This window comes from Bufo bufo, chromosome 2, assembly GCF_905171765.1.
Source record: "Bufo bufo chromosome 2, aBufBuf1.1, whole genome shotgun sequence".
Taxonomy (NCBI): domain Eukaryota; kingdom Metazoa; phylum Chordata; class Amphibia; order Anura; family Bufonidae; genus Bufo; species Bufo bufo.
This window is the reverse complement of record NC_053390.1, coordinates 22288875-22315872: the sequence shown is the minus strand read 5'-3', so window position 1 is coordinate 22315872 and position 26998 is coordinate 22288875. Positions and strand designations below refer to the sequence as shown.

General features: G+C 48.2%; 1 pseudogene; it reads right to left on the bottom strand.

Moving 5' to 3' along the window:
* LOC120990656 overlaps positions 1 to 9992 on the bottom strand; it is a 45029-nt pseudogene extending 35037 nt beyond the window's left edge.
* Between the last annotated feature and the right edge of the window lie 17006 nt (positions 9993 to 26998).

Genomic DNA, 26998 nt, shown 5'->3' with positions numbered 1-26998 from the left:
CATATTGTAAAAAAGTTCATTATTTTCTGTAATGTACTGATAAACATTAGACTTTCATATATTTTAGATTCATTACACACAACTGAAGTAGTTCAAGCCTTTTCTTGTTTTAATATTGATGATTTTGCCATACAGCTCATGAAAACCCAAAATTCCTATCTCAAAAAATTTGCATATCTTGAAAAGGTTCTCTAAACGAGCTATTAACCTAATCATCTGAATCAACTAATTAACTCTAAACACCTGCAAAAGATTCCTGAGGCTTTTAAAAACTCCCAGCCTGGTTCATTACTCAAAACCGCAATCATGGGTAAGACTGCCGACCTGACTGCTGTCCAGAAGGCCATCATTGACACCCTCAAGCAAGAGGGTAAGACACAAAGAAATTTCTGAACGAATAGGCTGTTCCCAGAGTGCTGTATCAAGGCACCTCAATGGGAAGTCTGTGGGAAGGAAAAAGTGTAGCCGAAAACGCTGCACAACGAGAAGAGGTGACCGGACCCTGAGGAAGATTGTGGAGAAGGACCGATTCCAGACCTTGGGGGACCTGCGGAAGCAGTGGACTGAGTCTGGAGTAGAAACATCCAGAGCCACCATGTACAGGCGTGTGCAGGAAATGGGCTACAGGTGCCGCAGTCCCCAGGTCAAACCACTTTTGAACCAGAAACAGCGGCAGAAGCGCCTGACCTGGGCTACAGTGAAGCAGCACTGGACTGTTGCTCAGTGGTCCAAAGTACTTTTTTCGGATGAAAGCAAATTTTGCATGTCATTCGGAAATCAAGGTGCCAGAGTCTGGAGGAAGACTGGGGAGAGGGAAATGCCAAAATGCCTGAAGTCCAGTGTCAAGTACACACAGTCAGTGATGGTCCACTGTGTTTTATCAAGGGCAGGGTCAATGCAGCTAGCTATCAGGAGATTTTGGAGCACTTCATGCTTCCATCTGCTGAAAAGCTTTATGGAGATGAAGATTTAATTTTTCAGCACGACCTGGCACCTGCTCACAGTGCCAAAACCACTGGTAAATGGTTTACTGACCATGGTATTACTGTGCTCAATTGGCCTGCCAACTCTCCTGACCTGAACCCCATAGAGAATCTGTGGGATATTGGGAAGAGAAAGTTGAGAGACGCAAGACCCAACACTCTGGATGAGCTTAAGGCCGCTATCAAAGCATCCTGGGCCTCCATAACACCTCAGCAGTGCCACAGGCTGATTGCCTCCATGCCACGCCGCATTGAAGCAGTCATTTCTGCAAAAGGATTCCCGACCAAGTATTGAGTGCATAACTGAACTTAATTATTTGAAGGTTGACTTTTTTTGTATTAAAAACACTTTTCTTTTATTGGTCGGATGAAATATGCTAATTTTTTGAGATAGGAATTTTGGGTTTTCATGAGCTGTATGACAAAATCATCAATATTAAAACAAGAAAAGGCTTGAACTACTTCAGTTGTGTGTAATGAATCTAAAATATATGAAAGTCTAATGTTTATCAGTACATTACAGAAAATAATGAACTTTATCAAAATATGCAAATTTTTTTAGAAGGACCTGTATAAGGTCACATTAATTGAGCCCTCAGTAATGGAACTGGACGTAATATCTTGCATTCTCTTCCCACTTATACCAAAGTATAACATACCAAGAGCTAATGGGAGAACTAGGTTGAAGCCAAAATGAGCACTTCTTACGGCAGTGAGTTTATACTACAAGTCTACTCCAGTCTACCCGAACAAGCCAAGAATTGTGTCGCCTCTTTCACCACGTATCATTTATTCCTGCATTTTAAAGTAATTGCATTTGACCAAAGTATGTGATTATTAAGGATTTTGGAGTATTTCTTTAATGTTCATTGTTTTGTATACCTGCAAATGTCATGCCATTGATGATAATATTTGTCAAAATTAAAATAAAGATTTGATAAAAAAAATACTAATTCTAATTGAACCAGGAAATTTATTGGGTGATTCATGGATCAAACACCCGTCATGAATTTTGCCGTTAAGCTCCTCATTAGAGAAGTTGTGCAAAAAGTACAGAAACATTGAACCCAAATTTCACCCACAATCAGATATCCCGAACTTTTTGTGAGTAGTGTATTTATACATAGTTATTAGATCTCCCCTCAGTCATCTTTTTTTCTAAAGTGAATAACCCTAATTTTGATAATCTTCCTGGGATCTGTAGTCCCCCCATTCCAGTTATTACTTTAGTTGCCCTTCTCTGAACCCTCTCCAGCTCTGCCATGTCTGTCTTGTTCACAGGAGCCTAGAAATGTATAAAATACGCCATGTGGAGACTAAATAGTGATTTGTAAAGTGGTAGGACTCAGAGGTGCAGCTAGGCTTTCCTGCACCTGGGGCTAGGATTCAGATTTGTGCCCGCCACCCAACCGTGAGTAAAATTTACACAAAGAGGGGGTAGTTAAGCAGCAATTTTTTGCACTAAGCCACTCCTCCAACTCCCCCCAATGCCTAACTATACTCACCCAGTACCCCACTTACCTAATAAAATCTATCATAGGATACACAGTAGTACCAATACTCCTTGCAATAAACAAAAGATCCTACCTCATCCGGGGTGTCGGCGAGATGTCTGCTGTATCCGGATCAAGGTCCCTGTGGTGATAGAGAAAAAAAGAATAATCACATAGGAAAGGGATGATAAATACCTAAGAGGTGGCGCTGTGCTGCCCTGTAAGACTGAGCCATCCCAATATACACTGCTCAAAAAAATAAAGGGAACACTTAAACAACACAATGTAACTCCAAGTCAATCACACTTCTGTGAAATCAAACTGTCCACTTAGGAAGCAACACTGAGTGACAATCAATTTCACATGCTGTTGTGCAAATGGGATAGACAACAGGTGGAAATTATAGGCAATTAGCAAGACACCCCCAATAAAGAAGTGGTTCTGCAGGTGGTGACCACAGACAACTTCTCAGTTCCTATGCTTCCTGGCTGATGTTTTGGTCACTTTTGAATGCTGGCGGTGCTTTCACTCTAGTGGTAGCATGAGACAGAGTCTACAACCCACACAAGTGGCTCAGGTAGTGCAGCTTATCCAGGATGGCACATCAATGCGAGCTGTGGCAAGAAGGTTTGCTGTGTCTGTCAGCGTGGTGTCCAGAGCATGGAGGCGCTACCAGGAGACAGGCCAGTACATCAGGAGATGTGGAGGAGGCCGTAGGAGGGCAACAACCCAGCAGCAGGACCGCTACCTCCGCCTTTGTGCAAGGAGGAACAGGAGGAGCACTGCCAGAGCCCTGCAAAATGACCTCCAGCAGGCCACAAATGTGCATGTGTCTGCTCAAACGGTCAGAAACAGACTCCATGAGGGTGATATGAGGGCCTGGCGTCCACAGGTGGGGGTTGTGCTTACAGCCCAACACCGTGCAGGACGTTTGGCATTTGCCAGAGAACACCAAGATTGGCAAATTCGCCACTGGCGCCCTGTGCTCTTCACAGATGAAAGCAGGTTCACACTGAGCACATGTGACAGACATGACAGAGTCTTGAGACGCCGTGGAGAACGTTCTGCTGCCTGCAACATCCTCCAGCATGACCGGTTTGGCATTGGGTCAGTAATGGTGTGGGGTGGCATTTCTTTGGAGGGCCGCACAGCCCTCCATGTGCTCGCCAGAGGTAGCCTGACTGCCATTAGGTACCGAGATGAGATCCTCAGACCCCTTGTGAGACCATATGCTGGTGCGGTTGGCCCTGGGTTCCTCCTAATGCAAGACAATGCTAGACCTCATGTGGCTAGAGTGTGTCAGCAGTTCCTGCAAGAAGAAGGCATTGATGCTATGGACTGGCCCGCCCGTTCCCCAGACCTGAATCCAATTGAGCACATCTGGGACATCATGTCTCGCTCTATCCACCAACGTCACGTTGCACCACAGACTGTCCAGGAGTTGGCAGATGCTTTAGTCCAGGTCTGGGAGAAGATCCCTCAGGAGACCGTCCGCCACCTCATCAGGAGCATGCACAGGCGTTGTAGGGAGGTCATACAGGCACGTGGAGGCCACACACACTACTGAGCCTCATTTTGACTTGTTTTAAGAACATTGCATCAAAGTTGGATCAGCCTGTAGTGTGTTTTTCCACTTTAATTTTGAGTGTGACTCCAAATCCAGACCTCCATGGGTTGAAAAATTTGATTTCCATTTTTTAATTTTTGTGTGATTTTGTTGTCAGCACATTCAACTATGTAAAGAACAAAGTATTTCAGAAGAATATTTAATTAACTCAGATCTAGGATGTGTTATTTTTGTGTTCCCTTTATTTTTTTGAGCAGTGTATAATAAGGTCATCTGGGGCATTTACTCTTAGTGCTACCACCATAGTACTAATGCCCACATTGTGCACCATCTCAGTAATTATGCCCACATTTTGCATCCTTTACAGAATAAATGCCCACATTGTGCCCCCTCACAGTAGTAATGCCCACACTGTGACCCCTTTATAGTTATATCCTCTGTGTGGCCCCTCACTATAGTTATGTCCATCTTTGTGCCTGTCACTAATGTCCACATTGTACCCCTTCACAGTAGTTATGCCCACATTGTAGCCTTCACAATACTTATGTCCACCTTGTGGCCCCTCACTGTAATTATGCTCACTTTTGTTCCCATCACAGTAGTTAGGCCCATCTTTGTGCCCCTCCATAGTAGTTATGCCCAACTTTGTGCCCCCTCACAGTAGCTATGCCCACCTTTGTGCATGTCACAGTAGATATGCCCATCCTTGTGTCCCCTCACAGTAGTTATGCCACCTCTGTACCCCTCACAGTAGTTGAGCTCATCTTTGTGCCCACTCAAAGTAGGTTTGCCTAGTTTGTACCCCCTCATTGAAGTTATGCCCACTTTCATGCTGCCTCACATTGTTGTGGCCTCTAGTGCCCTATCCACATACAAAAAAAAGAAATACTTACCTGCTTCCTTGACGACTCGCTCCCACACACATCGTGCTGCTGGTGGTGCAGGAGGCCAATTCCTGGGCTCTTGGCGTTCCTCCCACAGCCAGCAGTGCGATGTTCCGCCTGCGGGGGAAGGGTGGGAGACAGATTGTGGACGGCCTTATATGTAGTGGTTAGTATTCTAATCTGAATTAGCTGGGCAATGTGGTAAACCTAATTTGCCACTTCTCTGCCCAAGCCTCCAATTTATCCAGATCTGAGGCAATATTAGTGAGCTAGATGCCACCAATATCACTGTCTCCACATAGAAGGGTTAGTCTGTAGGGGCAATGAATGTCACAACGCTAGGAGAAAGTATAATATGAGCCAAGAAGACAATGTCTGTCAGTGACAATAGTGACGCTGTCGTGGAGCAAATGGAAGATTTTATTTTATCTGTAAATACTGGTCGGATGAAGATGAAATATTAATATGTCCATATACATTATAAAACTACTAAATGGAGCGTAGTTACTTCTCCTCATGTCACTCTGGACTCTCCCGCAGTGTGGGTGGAGGTGTGAATACAGTGATAAGAAGCAAGGTTCATGGGGACAATCCATCTTCACTGCTCTGGAAGTAACAAGGCTCTTCTTTTCTTCCTTATATCCACAATACTTGGATCTCAGTCACAATTGACCTCAAAGAAATAGAATCACAATGCGATATCCAATATGCTTCCACAGTCAAAAAATAAATCCAACATTTGGATATTTGGTTGCCAGGAAATATGCAAATTTGCCATCACAGAAAGCAATGCAAGTCATGTGCCACTGCAACTTGACTGTGACTTTTCTACAGTTTGGCTGCTTTTTAACAGCTAAAATAGCTGCACGACTAGTCTGTGAATAGCATTGGTTTAAAAATCTTTGTTGATCTTATAACATTTCCCATATTAAAAAATATAATTTTAAATCCATGTTTAAGGCCCAAAGTTTCTCCTCCATCAAAACAGCTTTTCTCCTGTGTGAATTATCTGATGCTTCTTAAGTTTCTCTTTAGTAGAAAAACAGTTCTCACACTCTGAACATGAATATGGCATCTCTCCTGTATGAATTCTTTGGTGTTTCTTAAGTTTATCTTTAGTAGTAAAACATTTCTCACACTCTGAACATGAATATGGCCTCTCTCCTGTGTGAATTCTATGGTGCTTCTTAAGTTTCTGTTTAGTAGTAAAACATTTCTGACACTCTGAACATGAATATGGTTTCTCTCCTGTGTGAATTCGCTTATGTGTAACAAGATCCGATTTATCTGTAAAACATTTCTCACATTCTGAACATGAATACGGCTTCTCTCCTGTGTGATTTCTTTTATGTGTAACAAGTTTTGATTTATCTGTAAAACATTTATCACATTCTGAACATGAATATGGCCTCTCTCCTGTGTGAATTCTCTCATGTTTAACAAGAATTGATTTATATGTAAAACATTTCCCACATTCTGAACATGAATATGGTTTCTCTCCTGTGTGAATTCTCTCATGTTTAACAAGATCTGATTTATATGTAAAACATTTCCCACATTCTGAACATGAATATGGTTTCTCTCCTGTGTGAATTCTCTTATGTGTAATAAGTTTTGATTTATCTGTAAAGCATTTCTCACATTCTGAACACGAATATGGTTTATCTCCTGTGTGAATTCTCTTATGTGCAACAAGTTTTGATTTATCTGTAAAACATTTCTCACATTCTGAACATGAATACGGCTTCTCTCCTGTGTGAATTCTCTCATGTATAACAAGTTTTGATTTATATGTAAAACATTTCTCACACATTGAACATGAATATGGCCTCTCTCCTGTGTGAATTCGCTCATGTTTAACAAGACTGGATTTATATGTAAAACATTTCCCACATTCTGAACATGAATATGGCTTCTCTCCTGTGTGAATTCTATTATGTTTAACAAGATATGATTTACTTGTAAAACATTTCCCACATTCTGAACATAAATATGGTTTCTCTCCTGTATGAATTCTCTTATGTGTAACAAGTTTTGATTTATCTGTAAAGCCTTTCCCACATTCCTGCTCTGCTGTGTGAATTCTTCTGTGTGTAGAAAGTCTTGATTGTTCTGTAGAATCTTTACCACCCTGAAACCTTTTATCCCCTTTCTGACTTGTACTTGCGGGAACAATCTGTGATTGGTCAGTAGAAGATTCCTCATGATGAGGAGGATTATATGACAGATCTGTGCTGTGAAGTCCTGGGTGTACATTAATGGTAATGAGGTTTTCTCCTGAGGAGCGCTGCAGGACATCATCTTCTTCTTTATAATTTAGTGATAATATAGCTTTGCCCTTAATATTTTTACTGCAATTCTCTGTGAAAATAAAAATTGGAATTTGTGATTATTTTTCAAACTACAGAGTGGACAAACCTATAACATCCCTATTAGGCCATTATTGGATATATGGTATAAACCAGCTCTGTCTCTAATGCCACCAGATGTATGGTAGTGTCACTTACCGGGGACCAGACCAGCCCACCACGTCACGTGACAAGGGTTGCCCAAGCCCATCAGGCCGATTCACCTAACGCTCTCACATGCTGTTATGACCTATGCCGGGCCGTAACTTGAGCATAAATCGCCAACTGAAGCCTGCAAGCACACCCACGCACTAAAACAAAACTTTCACTGCCACCACCCATCAGTTATAAGGTCGACAGGACACCCCTGAGTGTTCCACTCACAAGCAGACACCCACACAATAGCAAGCCCTACTGAAAAACAACATACAGCCTAAGACTGCAAACACACTCTTCATGGAGCTAACAGGTTCTTAAGGTTACAAGACAAACCATCAAACTTTTAGGTTTAATGTATAAAAAATAGACAGTTCTTGGTTACAAAAAATAATTAACAAGAAACATACATAAATGGCAAACAATTGTAAAATAAAAAGGAGAAAACAAAGAAAGTTCTAATACTTAACATTTTTGTGGCAAAAGTCCTTTCCTCCCAGTAGATTTTGGGCAGAGTAATGGTGCACAAACCAATTTGATTGGATCTCCCAGGGATTGCATGTTTATGCCTTTCCTCCAGGGGCAGGCCTGAGGGGGATTTTCCCTCCCACCTCTAGCTCAGCCCCTCTGGGCCAAGCTTCATTACCCATGCAGCCAGCCCCCTGGCCAACTAGGGAACAGGTATGAAAATATCAAAAATAAAGTTTCCCAGTTGCCCCGGTGAAGATACAGACCCCAGCCCTTCTTCATAATTCATATCACATCGTTCCGAGTCCTAGCATATCAAACGCTACACGTCCAGGACGCTCGGAAGGTGAGATCCTTATTTTAAGAAGATAAAGGCGAGTTGATACGCCATGTCTGGTGTCCATGCGATGCCCCCATCATACCAGATATGATGAGCTAGATTTTGGGGACATCCGATCCCGCCTGAACAAGTTATGAAGGATTACGGATTATGGTTCATGCTCTGGTTAGGAAGCCCCAATGCTGACACAAGGCACCGGAGTCTGCTGTCCCCTGTCCCGAGTGTGACCAGCAAAAGGGCCAATCCTCGTTAGCATCTCTGTGCTAACTACCCCCTGGGGAGCAGGCTGCTGTTTTCCCAGGTATGAGGCAGACATCTCGGCCTATATGCAGCCTTAAGCCAATTCATCAATGGCTGCTGGCCTGGCAACACAAATACATAAATACATACTGTATATATATATATATGTGAATCACACCAGAACATGTTACACCACATCACATAACCATAAAACATATTATCACAGCAAACATTATAATAACTAGGAATAAGGCGGTCCTTATTCCTGACAGGTAGTTATCCTATAAGTCAGTGTCCGACATTTTAAACAGGTCTTGAGGCCTAACTTGGATAATGATTAAGTCAGTACCTGCTGCTGAAAAACACACACTGCTCAGTACAAGATGCAGTCTCCCAGGTTCTACAGTGAGAGATCCTCCTTCCTCCAGCAGCAGGTTCAGTGTGTGATTACACCTTCTAATTCCTTCTGCTGTTATTTTACTGCAGCCTGGACTAAGCTTGTGTGAGACAGCAGCAGCGGGGGAGGAGGTACACTGAAAGGACCATGTCACTTAAGGAACAGATGGACGCTGGGAAGGCACAGAGTGAGAAACAAAAATGGAAAATCGTCATGACCTCAAAGGGTTAAGGCTGTGATCATCTGAGAACCTGATCATGAGCAACATCTACTTTTAGAAAAATATTCTGTCACAAGGTAAAGCCCACATCTCAGGCTGAATTCACGGACAACGCGGTCTGTATAGACTTATAGCCGCACAGTCACCAGATCTCGGTTTATAGACATTTTCAGGATGCAGTGGAATAGACAGAGTGAGGTCATCAATCAGAACCTGTAATAAAGGTCTCCAGCACCTTGTTGGGTCCATTACACTAAGAATTCAGGATGTTCTAAGGGGAAAGAGGGTCCTATCAAGAATTAAGAAGGTGGATGTAATGACGTGTCCTGTGAGTGCAGGTGACCATCACTGAGACGTCTGTGTCTGTACAATAATCACATGTGACATCGGAGCTTCCTGATCATCATGGAGCTGAGGACAGGAGTGCACCGAAAGGAAGGAAAAACACAACAACCAAACAGCTTTAACCACTTAATGACTAAGCTGGTTGTCATTAAATTACCTTTTTTTTGTATTCTCATTGTTATATTCCAAGACCTAAAACTTTTATATTTATGTCTGTGGCCGTACGAGGACTTGTGTTTTGTGACAGGAGTTGTACATTTCATATTGTTTAGCTTTTATTTTTATAACAACATAAAAAGCCCAGCTATTGTCTCATTTTGTTTTGTGTTTTGCTGTTCTCTTTGGCGTTCTGTCATAAAGGGAGTTTAAAAGAAATAACTGTCACGTTCTGTGAGGGGAAGTCATGTGGTCGGCAGATGTCAGCTGGATAAGGAGAAGACTTCATCAGAATCTGAAGTCACCTTCTCCATTCATGATTCCATACCTGTGGTGACATCTCCTGGAATGTCCTCCTCCTCCTCCTCACTCTTACACGGGGGATCGCCTTTCATTCTCTCTTCTTCATCCTCCACTTTAATACCAATCAGATCTTCCCCCTGATTTGTCATCTGTAACAATTCAGTACAATACAGCAGACAGGTGGGAAATCTAACAGGTCCACATAAGAGACCCCCACAATCTATGACCCCTCTATGACTGCAGGACCCCCCTATATAGATGTGTATAGGGCTCAGCTCCATCTACCTGAGGATTCTCTGGGACCTTCTCCTCTGTACAGTCCTGGGAATACAGAGGACGGGGACATCTCTCTGGTGGATTTCTCCTCCTGGATCCATCTGTGGAGACACAAGCACACAGTGACTGAATACATGGCCTCCTGTAGATCTTCTAGGTTAAGTTATCAGGGGAAATAACATTATTCTGCTCCTCACCAACTGTGCTGAGATGCCCACAATGGGCCCCTGAGCATCTGAAAAGGAGCAATGGTAGAATAAACATGATCTGAAGAATCCCATTACATCATGTGGATGGCGAAGTGCATGTGCGTGCCACTTACCTGGGGGACAGACAGCACTATGGGAGAAGACAATCTGGTGAGAGCAGTGCGATGCTCTGGGCAATGTTCTTCTAAAAAACCTTGTATCCTGGCATCATGTGGATGTGACATGTACCACCCTTCATGGCAGTAGTGCCCCCTAATAGCGTTGCCCTCTTTCAGCAGAATAATGTCAGGATACACTGCAAAAACTGTCCAGGACTGAGGAACATCACAAAGAGATGAAGGTGATGACCCGTCTCCAGATGCCCAGATATCAAGTTCATTGTCATCTGTGGGATGTGCTGAAAAATGTCCGATCCATGGAGAACGCACCAGACTAGCCTTAGAGATACTGGTCTCCCCTTGTCTGTAGACCTGGGCTATGGTCACTGAAGGAACGTGAGGAGAATCGCTCTAAACTCCCTCCCATGGTGAGAATCCTCCTCCTGAGCCGTATTCTACCTCCCCTGAAGTGGGAAAGATGCAGGTAGCTCCCATCCTGACCGACTTGTATCTGAGGCAGTTACTATGGGATTCCATTTACCCATTGACCTCCGTTCTGTCTATTACACCTTTTATGTCCTGTGAGGCCATAATGTTTCTTCACTGTGAGGGGCACTGATGGCGGTTGGGCAGGGGAAGGAGTCGCACCATTTGGGGAATGTATTAAGACTGGAGCTTCTTACTCCAGTGTAATTAGTGAACCCGCTGGAGTACGATGCCCCCGGATTATGAAGCGGTAATGATTCTGGAGCATCTTCAGGAGTTCTTGTGGCTGAGAAAGAAATCTAGGGCTGCTCAGGACCTGGAGATGATTTCTGGTCTAACGTGCGCCAGTTTTCTGTGCACATGCTATTAAATTTGGGCCGAAGAGATGTTGGTTCAGGGGAAACACAGGTGGCGCCACTGAGCGACTGCATGTCTGAGACAAGCCGGAGAGGGAGCACCATAAGAGAATTACAAAACTGCAGCTGAGTTACATCTCACCACCTCAGACATGTTGCAGTATCTAATGGATGGGTCATCAGTATCTGATCAGCGAGGATCTGACACCCGGGACCCTTGTAGACTAACCTAAGCCACTGGTCATGTTCATCGGTCACATGGCCTAGGAGCTCCGTCCTATTGAAGTGAATGAGGCTGAGCTGTGATACCAAGCACAACCACTATACAATGTGCAGCGCTGTGCTGGGTGAGCTCTGCGGAGGCTGCGGTGGTGAGAGGAGCGTCGCTGCCTCCTCAAATAGCTGATCGGTGAGGGTCCCCGGGGTCTGACCCCCGCTGATCCAACACTGATGACCTATAGTGAGGATAGGTCATCAGTATAAAAATGTCAGAAAACCCCTTCAAATGTACAGAAGACTTGCCGCTCCATAATTCAGATCCCGGAGGTTCCTCTTTCCTGGCCAGTATGGAGACAGTCCATGGTGTGGTCATGGACATCAAGGTGAGACATGGTGATCACTCTCATCAGTGATCAGATATAACCCAGGCCTAGGAGTATAAACATAACATCTTATAAACTGCCACCAATAGTCGGATCTCCTCAGACGTTCTGCGAGCTGTTGTGTTGTGGTCACTATAGGAAACATAAACCGTCCTCTCAGCTAATGTGCTCCATAGTATGGAGACGCTGAATCCTGACATCTCACCACCTGACAATGGCCCCCAGGTCTCCGATCTTAGCGCCAGGTCACTGGACTGACCCCAGCTTGGAGTTACAGCGCAGTGATAATACGTTCTGAGACCGAGCAGAACCCGAGCTTCTCCACACTCATGTAGACAGGACCTGGCCGCTCCTTATAGAAGCCCCTGGACTGCCCCCTGCAGGTCACTGCCGAATAGCTGGGGGCTGTTACCATAGTAACACATGGCACCGGGGTTCTGTGCACCACGTGTTACTATAGGACTGTAGCACTGACACCTCTGTCTTCTCCAAGTACTGCAGATGCCGTGTATTATAGAGCGGCCATCTATTGTGGGGGTGGTGGAGGGCAGAGATCGTCAGTGTAAGGCCTTGTTCACACACGTCTGTACATGTCACTGCACACACGTGTATACACTGCACATGACGGCTCTTACCTTGTGATATAAGAGGCTGGTGCTCCTCCATTACATGTCACTGCACACACGTGTATACACTGCACATGACGGCTCTTACCTTGTGATATAAGAGGCTGGTGCTCCTCCATTACATGTCACTGCACACAACGTGTATACACTGCACATGACGGGTCTTACCTTGTGATATAAGAGGCTGGTGCGCCTCCATTACATGTCACTGCACACACGTGTATACACTGCACATGACGGCTCTTACCTTGTGATATAAGAGGCTGGTGCTCCTCCATTACATGTCACTGCACACACGTGTATACACTGCACATGACGGGTCTTACCCTGTGATATAAGAGGCTGGTGCGCCTCCATTACATGTCACTGCACACACGTGTATACACTGCACATGACGGCTCTTACCTTGTGATATAAGAGGCTGGTGCTCCTCCATTACATGTCACTGCACACACGTGTATACACTGCACATGACGGGTCTTACCTTGTGATATAGGAGGCTGGTGCTCCTCCATTACATGTCACTGCACACACGTGTATACACTGCACATGACGGCTTTTACCTTGTGATATAAGAGGCTGGTACTCCTCCATTACATGTCACTGCACACACGTGTATACACTGCACATGACGGCTCTTACCTTGTGATATAAGAGGCTGGTGCTCCTCCATTACATGTCACTGCACACACGTGTATACACTGCACATGATGGCTCTTACCCTGTGATATAAGAGGCTGGTGCTCCTCCATTACATGTCACTGCACACACGTGTATACACTGCACATGACGGCTCTTACCTTGTGATATAAGAGGCTGGAGCTCCTCCATTACATGTCACTGCACACACGTGTATACACTGCACATGACGGCTCTTACCCTGTGATATATGAGGCTGGTGCTCCTCCATTACATGTCACTGCACACACGTGTATACACTGCACATGACGGGTCTTACCTTGTGATATAAGAGGCTGGTGCGCCTCCATTACATGTCACTGCACACACGTGTATACACTGCACATGACCGGCTCTTACCTTGTGATATAAGAGGCTGGTGCTTCTCCATTACATGTCACTGCACACACGTGTACACACTGCACATGACGGCTCTTACCTGTGATATAAGAGGCTGGTGCGCCTCCATTACATGTCACTTGCACACACGTGTATACACTGCACATGACGGCTCTTACCTTGTGATATAAGAGGCTGGTGCTCCTCCATTACATGTCACTGCACACACGTGTATACACTGCACATGACGGTTCTTACCCTGTGATATAAGAGGCTGGTGCTCCTCCATTACATGTCACTGCACACATGTGTATACACTGCACATGACGGCTCTTACCTTGTGATATAAGAGGCTGGTGCTCCTCCATTACATGTCACTGCACACACGTGTATACACTGCACATGACGGCTCTTACCTTGTGATATAAGAGGCTGGTGCTCCTCCATTACAGGTCACTGCACACACGTGTATACACTGCACAGGACGGGTCTTACCTTGTGATATAAGAGGCTGGTGCTCCTCCATTACATGTCACTGCACACACGTGTATACACTGCACATGACGGCTCTTTACCTTGTGATATAAGAGGCTGGTGCTCCTCCATTACATGTCACTGCACACACGTGTATACACTGCACATGACGGCTCTTACCTTGTGATATAAGAGGCTGGTGCTCCTCCATTACAGGTCACTGCACACACGTGTATACACTGCACATGACGGCTCTTACCTTGTGATATAAGAGGCTGGTGCTCCTCCATTACATGTCACTGCACACACGTGTACACACTGCACATGACGGGTCTTACCTTGTGATATAAGAGGCTGGTGCTCCTCCATTACATGTCACCTGCACACACGTGTATACACTGCACATGACGGCTCTTACCCTGTGATATAAGAGGCTGGTGGTCCTCCATTACTGTCACTGCACACACGTGTATACACTGCACATGACGGCTCTTACCTGTGATATAAGAGGCTGGTGCTCCTCCATTACATGTCACTGCACACACGTGTATACACTGCACATGACGGGTCTTACCATGTGATATTATAGGCTGGTGCTCCTCCATTACATGTCACTGCACACACGTGTATACACTGCACATGACGGCTCTTACCTTGTGATATAAGAGGCTGGTGCTCCTCCATTACATGTCACTGCACACACGTGTATACACTGCACATGACGGCTCTTACCTTGTGATATAAGAGGCTGGTGCTCCTCCATTACATGTCACTGCACACACGTGTATACACTGCACAGGACGGCTCTTACCCTGTGATATAAGAGGCTGGTGCTCCTCCATTACATGTCACTGCACACACGTGTATACACTGCACATGACGGCTCTTACCTTGTGATATAAGAGGCTGGTGCTCCTCCATTACATGTCACTGCACACACATGTATACACTGCACATGACGGGTCTTACCTTGTGATATAAGAGGCTGGTGCTCCTCCATTACATGTCACTGCACACACATGTATACACTGCCACATGACGGCTCTTACCCTGTGATTAAGAGGCTGGTGCTCCTCCATTACATGTCACTGCACACACGTGTATACACTGCACATGACGGGTCCTTACCCTGTGATATAAGAGGCTGGTGCTCCTCCATCATGGCCTCCTTGTACAGATCCTTGTGTCCCTTCTATATACTCCCACTCCTCCATGGAGAAATAGACAGTGACGTCCTGACACCTTATAGGAACCTGACAACCACAATGACACAGTCATCACCCAGACCCCTCCAGTGCTGTACTGGAGAATTCCCAGCATTCCCAGCAGTGTCACCTCTCCAGTCAGCAGCTCCATCATCTTGTGGTGAGCTCTAGGATCTTCTGCTCATGTATCAGGGGGTGAGGGGGAGGCTCTGTGATGGGGTGAGGGGTCCTGCTCCGCCCTCCTGACTCCTGGAGATGGATGATGGGAGTCACACAGTCCCCCGATGTCTTCTTCACTATTGTGTACTCCTGTGGATGGAGAGAGACACTTAGGGAATAAACCCTTCAGGGGCCATGTGCTCTCCTCCGGCCCTCTCCTCCTGGTACAACGTGCCTACTTACCTTCTCATGGCTCCTACAACATGACTATTGGTCACTGGTCACATGACACATCACTCACCATATTGGGGGGCTGATCTTCAGGTTCTCCGTCAGTTGGAAGGTCTGGAGGCTGTTCTCCAGGACCCTGGACTCTTCCTATCACTTCCTATGATGGATTCTCCTTCCCGATGTCTGACTTGTTACAGAAAACAATAAAGAGGAGAGAAACCTAGAAAAGTTTACCTCTCCGCTCAGCAGGGAGATGATCTCCAAGGTGAGGTCTAATATTCTTCTGCTGATCTCCTTCCTGTCCATCCTTGGTGGTCGTTCAGGAGAAGAGGAGAGAACTGGAGGAGCTGGAGGCTTCTAGTACTGCAGGCACCTTTATGAGAAGAGGAGAGGAAATCATCCAGGGGACAAGACCAGATGTCACCTCCAGAACCGCACTTCCTGAGCCTGGAGGGGCCCCGCTTCTCAGAGCCCCCACCACATGGATTCCAGGGGCCCCAACATGGAGATCTCTGGTGGCTCCACAGGAGATAAATGTCTGATAGATGCAGGTCCCACCTCTGGGCTGTGCTCAGCTGTGTCCACAACTCCTAGAGAAGAGACTGGAGAGAGCTGAGCTCAGGCCAGGCCCCGCTCCATTCATTCTCCTCCTGGATGCAGGGGCCCTTCACCAGGACAGTCAGGGGCCAGAGAATGATGACCCCCGCTATCCCCAGAAGGATTCCTTGTGTGCAGTGGCGTGCCCAGGGGGGGGGGGGGGGGGGGGGCGGGTGCCACTACCAGGCCCAGAAGCAATTAGCGCTTCCATCAATACAGATGGAAGCGCTCATTGCTGAAGCGCTGAAACCCACATACTGCGGTGGGGCACGGGAGGGGAGCGCATAGTTCCCTGCCCCGCCGCCGATCACCGCCATAGGCTTCAGGCCTAGTAGGCTCATTGCGTGCGCCTGTGCCGGGGCTCCTCTGCGAGCAAGCGCAGGTGAGTATTTAGCTTTTCTTTATTTATTTTTTTTTTGATGTGCCAACCTTGGGGGACATGAGGAGGGTGCACACAGGAGGACATGTGGGGGGGAAATATGGTGGGATATTGTGTGGGGGCAAATTACTATGGGAGGGATTACTATATGGGGGGCAAATTACTATATGGGCAATGTGGGGGACACTGTGTGGGGGGAATTACTGTGGGGGGGCAGTGTAGGGGAAACTACTGTGTGGGGGGTAAAATTACTATGGGGCAGTGTGGGGGAAATTACTATATGGGGGTGTTGCTATTGGGGAGGCACTGTAGGGGCAATTCTATTATTTCTGGGGACACTATACAGGGATTATTACCTGGAGCACAATAGAGGGTGGTATTATTACTGGGGGTCTCTAGAGGACATTATAGCTACTGTGGACACTATAGGAACATTTGGGGTAATTTATCAAACTGGTGTAAAGTAGAACTGGCTTAGTTGCCCATAGCAACCAATCAGATTCCACCTTTCATTTTTTACAGCTCTTTTGGAAATCCAGTTCTACTTTACACCATTTTCATAAATGACTCCAATTATGTCTATTAGGGTCACTATTTTTTATCAGCAGGATAGTACCTGGGGCATTGGGGGGGCACAACGGGCACAGTATTGGGGGTGGCAGCAGGATGGGGAGGTTGATGGAAAAACTGAGAAACTTAACGTGTCTGTGTTACAAACTCTGTAGAGACGAGATGCGGCTGAAAGAATTTGCCATGGTGGTCTGGGTCAAATGGAGAAGAGGAAAGAGAAGGTCTACATGACAGGAGATGTCACTGGATGTAAGAGGTATGTAGTCAAGTATTGGGGGCGGGGAGGGGGGGAAGACCCGCCCCGGGTGCCAAACACCCTAGGCACGCCACTGCTTGTGTGTAATGGAGGAGAATCTCCAGAGGTGACATGTCTGAGCTCTCCACCACACTGTCTCCTCACAGCTCATCTTACCTGCAGGCTGGAGGAATGGCTGATACCAGAGAGAACAAGAGCCCTGACTACCGACCAGGACCTGCCCAGTATCTGCTGCACTGCCGGAGCTGAAGGACCTGGGGGTGACATCACCGTCATGTGATCAGTGGAGGGGGCGGGGCTCAGCAGTGGAGAGGAGGGGAGGTGGGGATGGACCTGTTGTGATGTCACTGTCATGTGATCAGTGCAGGGGGCGGGGCTCAGCAGTGAAGAGAATAAGAGGTGGTGAAGGACCTGCCAGTATCTGCTGCGGTAGATGCTAGAATGGAGTTGTTAGAGGGAGGTCTGTGGCGTCACTGGTCACATGCTCCTTCATGGTCACATGACAAACCTGCAGCAGCTTGTGGAAGGAGGAGGGGCTGTGTGTAAGGAGCCCAGTGAGGGGGATGTGCTGCAGTCCTGGAGGACACAGAGCTTCATGAGGGGCGGCATATGGAGCTCATATATGAGGGGCAGGTGGAGGAGCACTCAGGGGCCGTGGGGTTAATGGAGTGGAACCTGGTGCCATTATGGGGTTTATAGTACAGATCCGCGTGTATTCTGTGGGACATGAGGGTGCAGAACCGAGGGTGGGGACCTTTATGGGGTGTAAATCTGTGAGGGGGGGGGGGGTGTGGTGTATTCTGGGGACATGAGGGGCAGATTTTCGGTGAGGGTCTTCATGGGAAGTAAGGTGTGATGTCGAGGGTCGTATGTCTTCGCTGCTACTCATGTTGGGGAGAGCTATGGGCAGCGGGCACAAATGGCGACTTGTTGTTCGGGGATGGGGGGTAGTGATGGCGATCTGTGTGCTGGAGGGGGGCAGTGATGGCGACCTGTGTGCTGGAGGGGGGGGCAGTGATGGCGACCTGTGTGCTGGAGGGGGGGGCAGTGATGGCGACCTGTGTGCTGGAGGGGGGGGCAGTGATGGCGACCTGTGTGCTGGAGGGGGGGGGCAGTGATGGCGACCTGTGTGCTGGAGGGGGGGGGCAGGTGATGGCGACCTGTGTGCTGGAGGGGGGGGCAGTGATGGCGACCTGTGTGCTGGAGGGGGGGGGCAGTGATGGCGACCTGTGTGCTGGAGGGGGGGGGGCAGTGATGGCGACCTGTGTGCTGGAGGGGGGGGGCAGTGATGGCGACCTGTGTGCTGGAGGGGGGGGGCAGTGATGGCGACCTGTGTGCTGGAGGGGGGGGGCAGTGATGGCGACCTGTGTGCTGGAGGGGGGGGCAGTGATGGCGACCTGTGTGCTGGGGGGGGGGGCAGTGATGGCGACCTGTGTGGTGGAGGGGGGGGCAGTGATGGCGACCTGTGTGCTGGAGGGGGGGGCAGTGATGGCGACCTGTGTGCTGGAGGGGGGGGCAGTGATGGCGACCTGTGTGCTGGAGGGGGGGGCAGTGATGGCGACCTGTGTGCTGGAGGGGGGGGCAGTGATGGCGACCTGTGTGCTGGAGGGGGGGGCAGTGATGGCGACCTGTGTGCTGGAGGGGGGGCAGTGATGGCGACCTGTGTGCTGGAGGGGGGGGCAGTGATGGCGACCTGTGTGCTGGAGGGGGGGGCAGTGATGGCGACCTGTGTGCTGGAGGGGGGGGCAGTGATGGCGACCTGTGTGCTGGAGGGGGGGGCAGTGATGGCGACCTGTGTGCTGGAGGGGGGGGCAGTGATGGCGACCTGTGTGCTGGAGGGGGGGGCAGTGATGGCGACCTGTGTGGTGGTGGGGGGCATAGATGGCGACCTGTGTGCTGGGGGGGAGGGGGGCGGCAGAGATGGCTATCTGTGCTGGAGGGGGGGGCAGTGATGGCGACCTGTGTGCTGGGGGGGCATAGATGGCGACCTGTGTGGTGGTGGGGGGCATAGATGGCGACCTGTGTGCTGGGGGGGAGGGGGGCGGCAGAGATGGCTATCTGTGCTGGAGGGGGGGCAGTGATGGCGACCTGTGTGCTGGAGGGGGGCAGTGATGGCGACCTGTGTGCTGGAGGGGGGCAGTGATGGCGACCTGTGTGGTGGTGGGGGGCATAGATGGCGACCTGTGTGCTGGGGGGGAGGGGGGCGGCAGAGATGGCTATCTGTGCTGGAGGGGGGGGCAGATATGGCGACCTGTGTGCTGGAGGAGGGGGCAGAGATCACGACCTGTATGCTGGAGGGGGGGGGGGCAGAGATGGCTATCTGTGTGCTGGAGGAGGGGGGCAGAGAAGGCGACCTGTGTGCTGGGGGGGAGGGCACCCCCAGGGTTGTATCCTGTACAGGCGCGGAGGGGCGCCCCAGGGCTGGATCCTGTGCAGGCGCGGAGGGGCGCCCCAGGGCTGGATCCTGTACAGGCCAGAGGACAGGCTACTGACTCCAGGAGGAGGACCTTCTTCTAACAACGGTGCGGTTTATATTACTGATATAGACAAGGTCCTTCTGCAGAGTTCTTGAACTCACAGGACTGTGAGTACAGATCCAACAGTCCTTAATTTTACTGTCAGTGTCCGTTGAGTCCTCTAAAAAACCACCTGGTGGTGTCGGATAAGTGCATTGTCCCAGTCATCCTTCAGTTGTTGGTACAGTGCCGTTGTTCCCAGGATTAGGGCGGCCATCAGCAGGAGGATCCTCATCCTTGGGCGTCAGAACTTTCTTGCAGTGAGAAGTGTGTATCCAGTAGGCTTTTCCTTCACCTTTACTGCGGTATGAGTTGTCAACAGGACTTGGAAAGGACCATCAAAATCTGGGATCCAGGCCTTTCCTCACATGTCTTTTTTTCACCAACCTAATCTCCTGTTGCAGACTGTGTGTTCTCTTCTACTACTGGGATGTTAAAGGGAAGCAAACACTTGTTTATTGGTGTGCTCAAGCCTCTTTGTGAGGGCCCGCAAGTAGCTTGTTAGGCTATCATTGTTCATTTGCAACTGTTGTGGAAAATACAATCCTAATCTGGGGGCGCTTCTAAATAGAATCTCAAATGGGGATAATCCTGTCTTTCTGTTTGGAGTGGTCCTGACTGAGTATAAGGCCAAAGGCAAACACTCTGGCTAAGGCCGCTGAGTTTCCTGCATGGCTTTCTGAATTTTCAATTTCAGTGTGCCATTTAGGCGCTTGACGCGGACGCTGCTTTGGGGATGGTATGCTGTATGGAAAGCTTGGGTGACCCCCTAAAGCCTGCACCACTTCCCTCATTACTTCTCCTGTGAAGTGGGAACCCCTGTCTGATTCGATAACTTGAGGGACACCATACCTGCACACCAGTTCACTGACCAGCTTCTTTGCATTTGCCTTAGCTACTGGGAAGGCTTCTGGCCACCCTGAAAAGAGATCAACACACACAAGGACAAATTCATATATTCCTACCTTAGGCAGTTGTAAATAGTCTATCTGCAGTCTCTGGAACGGGTAAAGTGGCCTGGGGGTGTGCTTGCTTGGAGTCCTCACCACTTGACCAGGATTGTTCAATGCACAGACCATACATCCTTGTACAAACCGAGCGGCTACTGTAGAAAATCCTGGAATAATCCATCCTACATTAACCACACTTACCATGGCACCTTTTGATAGGTGAGTGGGCCTGTGGGCCTCCTGAGCCATAGCTGGGTATAGAAGACGCGGTAGACAAATTTTGTCCTTATTTCTCCAAATTCCATGTTCATCAGGTTTGGCCCCTTGTTTTGCCCAAAGTTCTTTTTCCTCAGGAGAGGCTTGTTCGAGCAGTCTTTGAAATGTCCTCAGGTCTCGAGGCTCTCACTGGTGGGGCATCAGCATTTAGTGGCTGGAGTGCAGCTTGTTTGGCTGCCTTGTCTGCTCGATCATTGCCTTTTGCTTCCACCATGGTACATCTTGTATGAGCCTTTACCTTAATAATAGCAACCTCCTCTGGTAATAACAGAGAGTTCATAAGTTCAAGTACAGAGTCCTTATTTTTAATTGGCTGGCCTGCTGATGTTAGAAAGTCTCTAGCTGGCCATATGGGTCCATAGTCATGCGCAATACAAAAGCATACCTTTAGTCCGTGTAGATGTTCACCTTCTTCCCCTTGGCCAATTTCCACGCCTCAGTGAGTGCCTTCAGCTCTGCATCTTGCACTGACATTTGAGGTGGCAGTGGTTCAGCTATCCCTACCTCATGCTGTGTGACCACCTGCATATCCAGTGTCGAACCGGCCGTCCTCTCCATCAACCTGCTTCCATCTACAAAATACTCAAAATCAGGTATCAAGGGGGTTTTCAGTACATGATTAAATCCTTACATTTCTTGTTGCATTAATTGTACACAGTCATGGGGGTCATGTTCATCATGTCATTTAGGAGGCAGCTTGTCCTGTCTATGCCCCATTCTACCATTCTGAATCTGTGATTGGTAACAAAATAGCAGATTCAGAGTAGTACACCTTTTGAATGAAATTTAGCAGGCATGAGGAGTGCACACTGGAGTCTGAGTTGCCTGGCCATAGAAATATGCTGAGGTTGAACCTGTGTTAATATGTCCTGTATGTCATGGGGTGTTTGTACAGTCACTGGGTAGTCTAACACAATTTCAGAGGCTTTTTGTATCATTGCCTGCACTACCGCTACCTGACACAGGAGGAATCTGGCAGTCACCATGTTTCTGAGTCAGTACAGCCGTGCTGTGACCCTGCATTTCTGAACAGAACAAGTGAAATTCCTCGTCATTTTGGAATACCCAGGGCTAGGGCCGAGGTTATGCACAACTTAAATGTATGGAAATTATTCACTGCCTCTTCTGTCAAGGTGAAGTGGGTCAGATGACAGCAATCATACAGAGGCTGCATTAACATGGAGGTATGTCTAATCCAGGGGCGACATTATGACACCAGCCCTCCAAAAACACCCTTAGGCTTTGTGCTCCTTTGGGCATGCTTCTGTTTGAAGTTTTTGCACCCATTCTGATGTAGGAAAATTAAAAGAGATATAGTTGCCTCATAGCAAGTCTCATTGTCTTCAGCACACAGGAGCAAATCCTCCAAATATTGTAACAGGACCACTGAGCGGACGGTGCCAGTTTGTAAGGACAGATTGCAGAGCCTGTGTATATATGGTCGGAGGTTCTGAGCTCCCTGAGCAGGACGGTCCAAGTATCTGGTTACCCTTAAATGTAAAGGCAGATACTAACAGTCAGGAGTGCAGCGGGACACTAAAGAAAGCATTTGCCAGGTCTATCACTGTGAAACACGTAGCAGTGGATGGAACTTGTGACAGTAAGGTATGAGGGTTTGGCACTATTGGAGGTTGTAAAACTGTCTAGGGATCGACCGATATAGATTGTTTTTTTTTGTTTTTAGCCGATACCGATAATCGGTGAACTTTAGCCCAATAGCCGATAATGTATACTGATTTTATATTTCAGTAATATATATTTTATTAGTTGGTAGTCACTGAGGTGGCACTAGTATATTATAAACGTAAATTATAAATTAATAAAGCCTTTAGTTGGTAGTCAATTTATAATTTACATTTATAATATACTAGTGCCAAATGCCCACTGACTTTTTTTAACCCCTCAGACCTCAGATCAGACCTTTATTAACCCCTATAAGACCTCAGATCAGACCTTTATTAACCCCTATCAGACCTCAGATGAATACAATAAAGAACTCCTCACCTATCCTGCGCTGCGGCTCCTCTTTATCTCTGGGTCCGGCGTCTCGCTCCCCTATCTTCTCCGGCCCGCGCTGCACTGTCACCTGACAGCGTGCAGCGTCAGGTCATAGTGCGTGCACTACGTCCTGGCGCTGTACGGGGTCAGGACAGTGCAGCGCGGGCCCCATCAATGAAGACCAGGGAGGGTGAGTATCGGAAGTGCTTGCTGCGCTTCTTCCCCGCTCCCGATGCATACTAGTGAACGCTTCCATAATGGAAGCGCTCACTAGCATTCGCTTAAGGCTACTTTCACACTAGCGTTCGGGGCTCCGCTTGTGAGTTCCGTTTGAAGGGGCTCACAAGCGGCCCCGAACGGATCCGTCCAGCCCTAATGCATTCTGAATGGATGCGGATCCGCTCAGAATGCATCAGTCTGGCTCCGTTTGTCCTCTGCTCTGCTCAGCAGGCGGACACCTGAACGCAGCTTGCAGCGTTCAGGGCTCCGCCTGGCCGTGCGGAGGCAAACGGATCCGTCCAGACTAACAATGTAAGTCAATGGGGACGGATCCGTTTGAAGTTGACACAGTTGTGGCTCAATTTCTAAACGGATCCGTCTCCCATTGACTTTCAATGTAAAGTCAAAACGGATTCCGTTTGCATTATCATGAACAAAAAAAAAAAAAATTTTTTTTTTTTTTTTTTTTTTTTGTCATGGTAATGCAAACGGATCCGTTTTGAACGGATCTAAGCGTTTGCATTATAGGTGCGGATCCGTCTGGGCACATACCAGACGGATCCGACCTAAAACGCAGGTGTGAAAGTAAGCCTTATACGCATATCGGTATATCGGCAAGGTTAGATGCCGATACCGATAATGTACAAAATGCTGAATATCGGTACTTCCAATAATCGGTCGATCCCTAAAACTGTCACCTTGTTAACTTCTCTAAGATCATGAACCATCCTGTAACTGACAGGCTGTCCCTTAACTGGTTTCTTCTTTATTAGGAACAGCGGGGTATTTGCAGAAGATACCATTTTTATTGATACACCAGCCTGGAGAAAAGCATCAATTTGACTGGCCACTGCTATCTCCTGGGCCTGACTGAGGGGGTGCTGCTTCACTTGAGGTGGCTGACATCCTGGCTTAAGATGTACTGTGACTGGAGACATGGGGAGTTTCCCCTATGTCTATTTTTGATGTTGCCCATAAATCCTTTGGTACCACCTCAAGAACAGCCTGGTCTACAAGGGTTAATTCTGATGGTTCAGTCTCAGGCAGGGCCAGTGTCGCTATTAAGGGACATAATACTTCCTCAGAGCTTCATCTCACCTAGTGTACTCTGTTACTGAGATTTCCCTTTCTATAATGTTCTGCAATTTTCCAAACACAGTAAAGAAAAAACAAAACGTATAATGAGTCCTAAATAGAGTTGAGCGAACACCTGGATGTTCGGGTTCGAGAAGTTCGGCCGAACTTCCCGGAAATGTTCGGGTTCGGGATCCGAACCCGACCCGAACTTCGTCCCGAACCCGAACCCCATTGAAGTCAATGGGGACCCGAACTTTTCGGCACTAAAAAGGCTGTAAAACAGCCCAGGAAAGAGCTAGAGGGCTGCAAAGGGCAGCAACATGTAGGTAAATCCCCTGCAAACAAATGTGGATAGGGAAATGAATTACAAAAAAAAATAAAAAATGAACCAATATCAATTGGACAGAGGTCCCATAGCAGAGAATCTGGCTTCACGTCAGCAGAGAATCAGTCTCTTCATGCCATAGCAAAGAATCTAGCTTCATGTCAGCAGAGAATCAGTCCTCTTCATGCATAGCAGAGATCAGGCTTCACGTCACCCACCACTGGAACAGGCCACGTCACATATTTAGGCCCGGCACCCAGACAGAGGGTGAGAGGTCCCGTAACAGAGAATCTGTATTCATGTCATAGCAGAGAATCAGGGCTTCACGTCACCCACCACTGGAACAGGCCACTGTCACACATTTAGGCCCCGGCACCCAGGGCCGAGGAGAGCGGTCCCGTAACAGAGAATCTGTTACGGGACCTCTCTCCTCATGTCATAGCAGAGAATCAGGCTTCACGTCACCCACCACTGGAACAGGCCACTGTCACACATTTAGGCCCCGGCACCCAGAAAGAGGAGACGGCTCCCGTAACAGAGAATCTGGCCTTATGTCAGCGCAGAATCTGTCTTCATGTCATAGCAGAGAATCAGGCTTTCACGGTCAGCCACCACTGGAACAGGCCACTGTCACACATTTAGGCCCAGGCAACCCAGGCAGTGGAGAGAGGTCCCGTAACAGAGAATCTGGCCTTATGTCAGCGCAGAATCTGTATTCATGTCATAGCAGAGAATCAGGCTTCACGTCACCCACCACTGGAACAGGCCACTGTCACACATTTAGGCCCCGGCACCCAGACAGAGGAGAGCGGTCCCGTAACAGAGAATCTGGCCTTATGTCAGCGCAGAATGTGTCTTCATGTCATAGCAGAGAATCAGGCTTCACGTCACCCACCACTGGAACAGGCCACTGTCACACATTTAGGCCCCGGCACCCAGACAGAGGAGAGAGGTCCCGTAACAAAAAATCTGGCCTTATGTCAGCGCAGAATCTGTCTTCATGTCATAGCAGAGAATCAGGCTTCACGTCACCCACCACTGGAACAGGCCACTGTCACACATTTAGGCCCCGGCACCCAGACAGAGGAGAGCGGTCCCGTAACAGAGAATCTGGCCTTATGTCAGCGCAGAATGTGTCTTCATGTCATAGCAGAGAATCAGGCTTCACGTCACCCACCACTGGAACAGGCCACTGTCACACATTTAGGCCCCGGCACCCAGACAGAGGAGAGAGGTCCCGTAACAGAGAATCTGGCCTTATGTCAGCGCAGAATCAGTCTTCATGTCATAGCAGAGAATCAGGCTTCACGTCACCCACCACTGGAACAGGCCACTGTCACACATTTAGGCCCCGGCACCCAGGCAGAGGAGAGCGGTCCCGTAACAGAGAATCTGTCTTCATGTCATAGCAGAGAATCAGGCTTCACGTCACCCACCACTGGAACAGGCCACTGTCACACATTTAGGCCCCGGCACCCAGACAGAGGAGAGCGGTCCCGTAACAGAGAATCTGGCCTTATGTCAGCGCAGAATCTGTCTTCATGTCATAGCAGAGAATCAGGCTTCACGTCAGCCACCACTGGAACAGGCCACTGTCACACATTTAGGCCCAGGCACCCAGGCAGAGGAGAGAGGTCCCGTAACAGAGAATCTGGCCTTATGTCAGCGCAGAATCTGTATTCATGTCATAGCAGAGAATCAGGCTTCACGTCACCCACCACTGGAACAGGCCACTGTCACACATTTAGGCCCCGGCACCCAGACAGAGGAGAGCGGTCCCGTAACAGAGAATCTGGCCTTATGTCAGCGCAAAATGTGTCTTCATGTCATAGCAGAGAATCAGGCTTCACGTCACCCACCACTGGAACAGGCCACTGTCACACATTTAGGCCCCGGCACCCAGACAGAGGAGAGAGGTCCCGTAACAAAGAATCTGGCCTTATGTCAGCGCAGAATCAGTCTTCATGTCATAGCAGAGAATCAGGCTTCACGTCACCCACCACTGGAACAGGCCACTGTCACACATTTAGGCCCCGGCACCCAGACAGAGGAGAGAGGTCCCGTAACAGAGAATCTGGCCTTATGTCAGCGCAGAATCTGTATTCATGTCATAGCAGAGAATCAGGCTTCACGTCACCCACCACTGGAACAGGCCACTGTCACACATTTAGGCCCCGGCACCCAGACAGAGGAGAG